This window comes from Pinus tabuliformis, chromosome 5_2, assembly GCF_031772625.1.
Source record: "Pinus tabuliformis cultivar Carrire ecotype Pingquan chromosome 5_2, CPIR1, whole genome shotgun sequence".
Taxonomy (NCBI): Eukaryota; Viridiplantae; Streptophyta; class Pinopsida; order Pinales; family Pinaceae; genus Pinus; species Pinus tabuliformis.
In genome coordinates this window covers 449402975-449410393 of record NC_142306.1, presented here as the reverse complement: position 1 = coordinate 449410393, position 7419 = coordinate 449402975, and the positions used below count along the sequence as shown (strand labels likewise).

At 35.2% G+C, this 7419-nt stretch overlaps 1 long non-coding RNA gene across 1 annotated transcript; it reads left to right on the top strand.

Moving 5' to 3' along the window:
- The first annotated feature begins 4444 nt into the window (after positions 1–4444).
- Positions 4445–5716, top strand: LOC149159609 (uncharacterized). The gene is made up of 2 exons (XR_016261145.1): positions 4445–4992; positions 5281–5716. It is a non-coding gene; the product is annotated as an uncharacterized LOC149159609 (long non-coding RNA).
- Positions 5717–7419: the final 1703 nt, after the last annotated feature.

Sequence of the window (7419 nt, the reverse complement as noted above, 5' to 3'; positions counted from 1 at the left end):
TCTCTCGCCCACGTTGTTTAGGATATATATCAATCTATGAATGCCTCTACACTCCACCAACTGTGCATCAATAAAATTTTGGGTTTCCCCACTGTCCTCCAAGATGGATACATGTTGTCCCTGCATTGTGCCTTTGATTGCAGAGTGGCTAATAATCATAGTTTATCATGGATGATTGTCATCGTATGTAACATCCATGGTCCAATTCATTTGTTTGGTGCCCAATGTTGGTGAATCATTGTATTGCATCATGGTAGCATATATTTCATTTTTTAAAGCAAAAATATATTGAAAATAAATTAAGTTATGTCTCATGCAAATGTTCAATATTTTTGTGTTGTGAGTGCTTTGCATATTATATGTATCATATATCTATAATCACTTATTTCAAGCCTAATTTAAGAAATAAAGGAAGAGGTGCAAGCCCTTGCCATAAGGACTCCCACCAACTCCTCTTCTCGTAGAAAATTTTCAAACGATAGCCCATAAATCAAACACATGCCCTTGTTTCTCTAGTTTGGAAACTCTTGGATGTTTTTGACAATGAACTCCTCCCAACCACTACTTTAACCATCTATTGAATGCCTTTGATTGGTATGTGTAAATTATTTTGATTGATTCTTGGAGAGGTGTGAAATCTAATTTTGCATGACATGATACAAACACCAAATTTAACCCGTGGTGGCCAAAATTTTAGCCTTACAACTCTCTCATCCAATATTAGATACTTCACTAATTATTCAATGGGTAATTTACTTAACAATATATTAAATATTAGAAGCATTCATATTAATATAAAAAATAAGAATAGTATTTAATATTATGTTATAATGCAGGTAACTGCCAAGTTGACATATTCTCTGTCTTGGAAAGTGAATAGTCAGCTTGACTTAATGTCCGATGTTAGTTTTAAAACAATTAAGATAAAATTGTTTAAGAGAACTCACATAGATCTATAAGTGCTGAGATGATAAATATGATGCAAAAATTTACTCACATTGTAAAAGAGGTTTCCACTTATAGTAATATGACCCCATTCCTCCCTTGATAGATCCAAGGTTAGTATATTTGTCCCAATATAATAAATGTGTTTCTCTTTTATATTATTAAATTAGATTGCTTCAATAATCATGTCCTTATTGTTAAGGGGAGATTGTCTTAAAGTAAGTGTTGTCATAAGTAGTGTGATAGAAGTAACAATGGGAAACTATATCTATATATTTTTTTATACATGTGAAAAAGTAATCCCTAATTTATCTATGTCCATGGTAGTGAAAATCTATTTGTTATAGTGGTAGCTCAATTATTTTTCATGTTAGTATGAGTAGTGGTACCTTGTGGTCATTGTATTATGTTTAGTAGATATAGTAATAAATGGTGTAATTTAAATTTTTTAATTTAGACTACATTTACATCACAATGTGATACTCTATAATTGTACCAAAACTTAGCAGTGAAGACATGACAAGTAACTAGATGTATTCAACAAAATTTTAATGCTTATCATTGTGTCTTTGAATAATATTTATAGTGCTAGCTAAATTGGGTAGTATTGACTTACTTTTACGATTCACATAGATATCATCATAATTCGTTGGTTTTGATACTTGATTATTTGAAAATAAATGCTAGTTAAATTAGGTAGTATTTACTTAGTTTTCCAATGCTAGTTAAATTATTAACTCGGTTAATGCTATCTTAGAGAACATGTGTAGTATTTCATCTTTTACATGCTCCATGTACCCATTTTGATTTCATGTTTTTCAGTGTTATTTTGCAGCTAATGCACCCAGGTTCGTTTTGCCAAGGTCGATGTGCAAAGGTTTGATTTCATTTTTACACGCTCGATGTACTCATTTTTTATTAGGTCGATAGGACTTCCTTTGAGTGAGCCTTTCGTCGTCCTTTTGTTTCTAAGCTTGACAGCTGGCGTGCACATTCTGCGGGCAAATTGTTCACATCTGTCATGCAATTTCTGTTTCTCCTCAGCTCCTCTGACATTTGGTTCGCATGCATTATTTTTTGTTTGCCCTCGGGGTCTCTCCAAAACGGTGGATCCATTTACAGTGGCTACATTTTTGGCAGTACTTTGCGAGGAAGTGCCACACCCAACGATTTCTTTGGTGCACGACTACCATCTACCTTCAAAAAACAACTAAAAACACCTAACTCTGAAAACAATATGCATCTTTTTTTCACTTGTCCACAGGTGCAGCCTATCTGGCAGAATCTTGCTGGCCACTATGGTTTCTCGCTATGCTCCTTCCCATCCATTACAGAAACATTCAAAAGTTGGTGCTCCATGAAAAAAGAATGGCGGGCCATCCCATTATTGACCATTTGGGCCATATGGAAGTGGAGAAATGGCAGGATTTTCAGCTCAAAAAAGGAATCTAACATTTCTGTAGCTGCATCTATCATATCTCTATACAGCGCTCTCGACTTGACCGGACAGAACAGGAACAGGAAAGAAAGAAGTCAAAAGGCATCAGTGAACAAGAATAGGAATGGAAGAAGATCCACGATATCACACATTGACAGGTACAAAAACAAAAAAGCAGATGCTTTATCCAAAATGGGCATTAATTCTCCCCAAGGCGTTTGGAGGATGCAAAACAAAACGGTCAACAACCGCTCCCAGATCCAGGACTTTTGTCTTCTGGGTATATAACTCTTAAGCTATGGAAAATTTTCTGGTATGTTTCCTACACGTGCTCATACAATGGTTTATCTCATAAGCGAAGGTATGCATATATAATTTTGCTGATATGGTAATCTTTTTAGTTTTCCTATTTCTGTTGATCATAAATACTAGCATATGCACCTTATGTTGCAAAGGAAACGCCGTAAGGCATAGAGTGGGGAAGAATAGCATAGAGTGGGGAAGAATAGGTAATCAAATCCATCAAAATTAAGATTAAATTGATCTATTAATGTTTCATTTACATACATTGAAATCGTATGCAGCGTGGGATAAGAATCTCAAGAATCTCAAGTTATCATTGAGATAAATAAATCTCTATAGTACATACTCAATATATATATATATAAATGAATATCTCTGCTATGATTTATATTACAGTGGTAATGCCATTTTTCTCTCACAAAGTTGCATCCATTGGTTTTTTTTAAGACATTAAAAGAATCTCGCTGCTATGGTTTGTTATGATCGATGGGTTATCTTTCAGATTATATTGTAGATGATGTTAGATACATTAAATCATTTTGAAATAAACACGGACATGCCGTTGGCATTGATTAACGGCACATGCTACAATAACTTAGATACATTAAATTACAAATTATCACATTTATTACAACATAGTCTGACATGTATTACACCATAGTCATTACAGAAAGACAAAAAAAAAATTGAATTAAAAATGCAATTAACACAATTTTAACATTTCGCTCTTTGCATTAATCTGTTTGTTATCTTGTACATTATGATATTTCCGAAGGCAAAGGTTACATGGCCAATTAATATTAAACGGAGCAAGGTTGTATGGACATGTAACTATATAGTAACCACAATATTTGAATGTTGGTGGCTAACTAGCCCCCAAGGTTCCAGAACTTTCGTAGGCACCATTTGGAGGTGTTGCAGCCGTCGATCTTGATGCTCCTTCATCGCACGGTCATCGGCTGCCTGCGGTGGTTTTCCGTAATCAACTGACCTAACCTTTACTTCAGTCATTCATTTCCGGAGTTTGCAATGGTAGGGTTTTCCTCTGCAAACTTCTCTGTCGACAGTAAGCTCATAGCGGGTTCCGACGACCTCTTCAACTTGGAAATCCAAAGTAAACGGGTCTACTTTGACACCATATCCACTCAGAAGCTTATTAGTTCAGGGTTCATTTAACAGGTATATTTTCTGCGTTAACAGGGTTTTCTTATGATGGTCCTCTTTTTTGTTTCCGCTAAATACAATATGAGTGTGTTCTCTGTATTTTACTCATTATTTCCTTTCACATTCTACTGTTTTACTGGTCGCAGCTTCCCACAGTTTTCCTATCTATTTCACAGACTTGTAAGCAGCCACAATTTATATCATTTACTGGCTAATTTTCTCTCTTGGAAACTCTATTTCTCTGTTACATTGCAGTTTGTTTTGCCTACGAGTATTAATATTACATTTTTGGTCTTTCGGCATGTCACTCTTTGGCTCAGCATGGGTGCCGAAAGGCTTAGCGCACTTCCTCAGCCATTCCAACCGAGGGTTTTGACATCTAGGTGCTTTCTGGACCACTGAGGTTTTATAAGATTGATTGGGGTTTTACTGCTGCAGAGGACGACCCCAGAACCATTTCTATTATGACTTTTAGGCTTGCTGCTGCGAGCTAGGGATTTTAAGTTGATACTGAACTCTACTAGTTAATGGACCGAACTCGGTCTTTGGTAGAAGTGACAGCTTCTCCGGCTTTCCAAACCGTATTTTACTTCCTCTGTAATTTATATTTCTCAGCTATCATTTTCTTTTGATTAACATTACTCTGTGGTGGGTTCTCACTAGTTTTTCCATCCCTCTCTGGCATGGAATGCGCTATATATTTGTTTTTAAGTTTTAATAGGAAAAATACCATTCTCTACTCCAGGATTTTGTCAAACGATAATGAATTAAAGGGTTAAATCTTCATGCTATTCCTCATTGAGTTATTGATGATGCATTAGTTATATGGGTTTTCGTTTTTGTTCTGAAATATATGTTTATATTTCAGTATAAGTTCTGGAAACAGTTCCCATTTTTCACCTTCATCGCACGGTCATCGGCTGCCTGCGGTGGTTTTCCGTAACCAGCTGACCTAACCTTTGCTTTAGTCATTCATTTCCGGGGTTTGCAATGGTAGGGTTTTCCTCTGCAAACTCCTCTGTCGACAGTAAGCTCATAGCGGGTTCCGACGACCTCTTCAACTTGGAAATCCAGAGTAAACGCGTCCGCTTTGACACCATATCCACTCAGAAGCTGATTATTGTTCAAGGTTCATTTAACAGGTATATTTTCTGCGTTAATAGGGTTTTCTTATGATGGTCCTCTTTTCTATTTCTGCTAAATACAATATGAGTCTGTTCTCTGTATTTTACTCATTATTTCCTTTCGCATTCTACTGTTTTACTGGTCGCAGCTTCCCACAGTTTTCTTATCTATTTCACAGACTTGTAGGCAGCCACAATTTATATCATTTACTGGCTAATTTTCTCTCTTAGAAACTCTATTGCTCTGTTACGCTGCAGTTTGTTTTGCCTACGAGTATTAATATTACATTTTTGGTCTTTTGGCAGGTCACTCTTTGGCTCAGCATGGGTGCCGAAAGGCTTAGCGCACTTCCTCAGCCATTCCAACCGAGGGTTTTGACATCTAGGTGCTTTCTGGACCACTGAGGTTTTATAAGATTGATTGGGGTTTTACCGCTGTAGAGGACGACCCCAGAACCGTTTCTATTATGACTTTTAGGCTTTCTGCTGTGAGCTAGGGATTTTAAGTTGATACTGAACTCTACTAGTTAATGGACTGAAACCGGTCTTTGGAAGAAGTGACAGCTTCTCCGGCTTTCCAAACCGTATTTTACTTCCTCTATAATTTATATTGCTCAGCGATCATTTTCTTTTGATTAACATTACTCTGTGGTGGGTTCTCACTAGTTTTTCCATCCCTCTCTGGCATGGAATGTGCTATATATTTGTTTTTAAGTTTTAATAGGAAAAATACCATTCTCTACTAGATTTTGTCAAACGATAATGAATTAAAGGGTTAAATCCTCATTCTATTCCTCATTGAGTTATTGATGATGCGTTAGTTATATGGGTTTTCGTTTTTGTTCTGAAATATATGTTTATATTTCAGTACAAGTTCCGGAAACAGTTCCCATTTTTCACCAGTAGTCTGGTTACTGCTTTGAATATAGTTCATAGCGCGTCTACAGTCATAATACAGTTGCATGTCGACGTACTCATTTCTTGTTTTGTTTGATTACTACCCTTCTGGAACCGCTCACAGTTTCCCCCTTCGGTGACCTGAGAGGTAAATCCAGAAATATCAGTTCCTTCTTAGCCAGGCTTCTTAACCTCCATGACTCTTCCATAACTTTTGGTTAATTAATTTACTGAGTGTAACATTTAGCATCTCGAACACCTGATTATGGGTTTTTTTTAATATGCCAATATTTAAATTATGGGGTTTCTGTTTAGTAAATCCATACTTAAATTACAGGGCCTGTTTGATATGTCAGGACTAAATTACAAGGTTTCGTTTTTTACTAGTATCACTTCATGTGAACAGAGACAGGTTCTTTTCATATGAACACAAACTGTTTATTTTAAACAAAGAATTGTCACAGAAATTTTACTTTAGTTTTCCTCATGTTAAAAGCTTTACATAGACACAGAGAATTTGTTTCTCTTTTACAGTAATTATGTTCTCATTTTCTTTTGGAAAGAAGAAAGAATTATGTTCTCATTAAATTTGCTTTAGATTTAGATCCCATAAAAATATTTTTTATTTGTTATGGGATCTAAATTGTTTTAGTTTTTATATGCTGGGGCTTTCACTATTATTTTGCAAAGGAACTCGAAGCTGAGTTAGAAGTTTCAAGGAAGACAGCAAAGGGTTTATTTTCCACAGGTATTTTCCTTTCAATTTGATGTATTTCCCTTGCAAAGATGTTGGCATTGGTATTGTTTTCCTTGCGTAGCTGTATTCATTGGTATAGCTGTAGGAATTGGGATTATTTTCATGGTATAGATGTAGGCATTGGAATTATTTTCAGGGTATATTTGGGTTTGTGAGTATAATTTAATGTGTTTTCCAACTAGGGAAAGTACTTTTGAATTATACTAGTGCATGAACATGGAACCCCAACCTAATTTGAATTAATTGGTCTCTAGCAGAGTCTATATATTGCATTCATGTTCATCAATTACATAATATTAGATTTTATTAGATTTTATTAGAAATTTGAATTGTCTCTCTCATTCATTAGTTAATTTCTTAGTGGTTTTATTCTCTCTTGTTTCTTGTTTTGCAAGTAACTATCTAGTATTTTTTCACACTTATATCTTTCTATTAAAGTTTTATCTTGGCTAAGAAACTCATCTTAGGACCATTTCCTAAAGTCTTGCATTATTGTGATTTGAATCTATTCTCCTTCAAGGAAGTTTTGTTCAAGAATGCTTATTTTTATTTTCCTTATGTAATTCACTCTTGGAATCATTTCCAAGAAGCTCATATGAATTGACTATCCCAACCTTAGACGAATCAAATAATGATTTGTTACTAGATGTATCTATCCTTTTAGCATGGCGTATTTTTATGGAGGTGATTTTCCTCATTTTATTTGTAGATAATAGGTGTTTTTTAACTTCTCAACGAATCTTTATCTTTGAAATTAATCATTGGTATCATTCGGTCTTTGTTGCAATTGC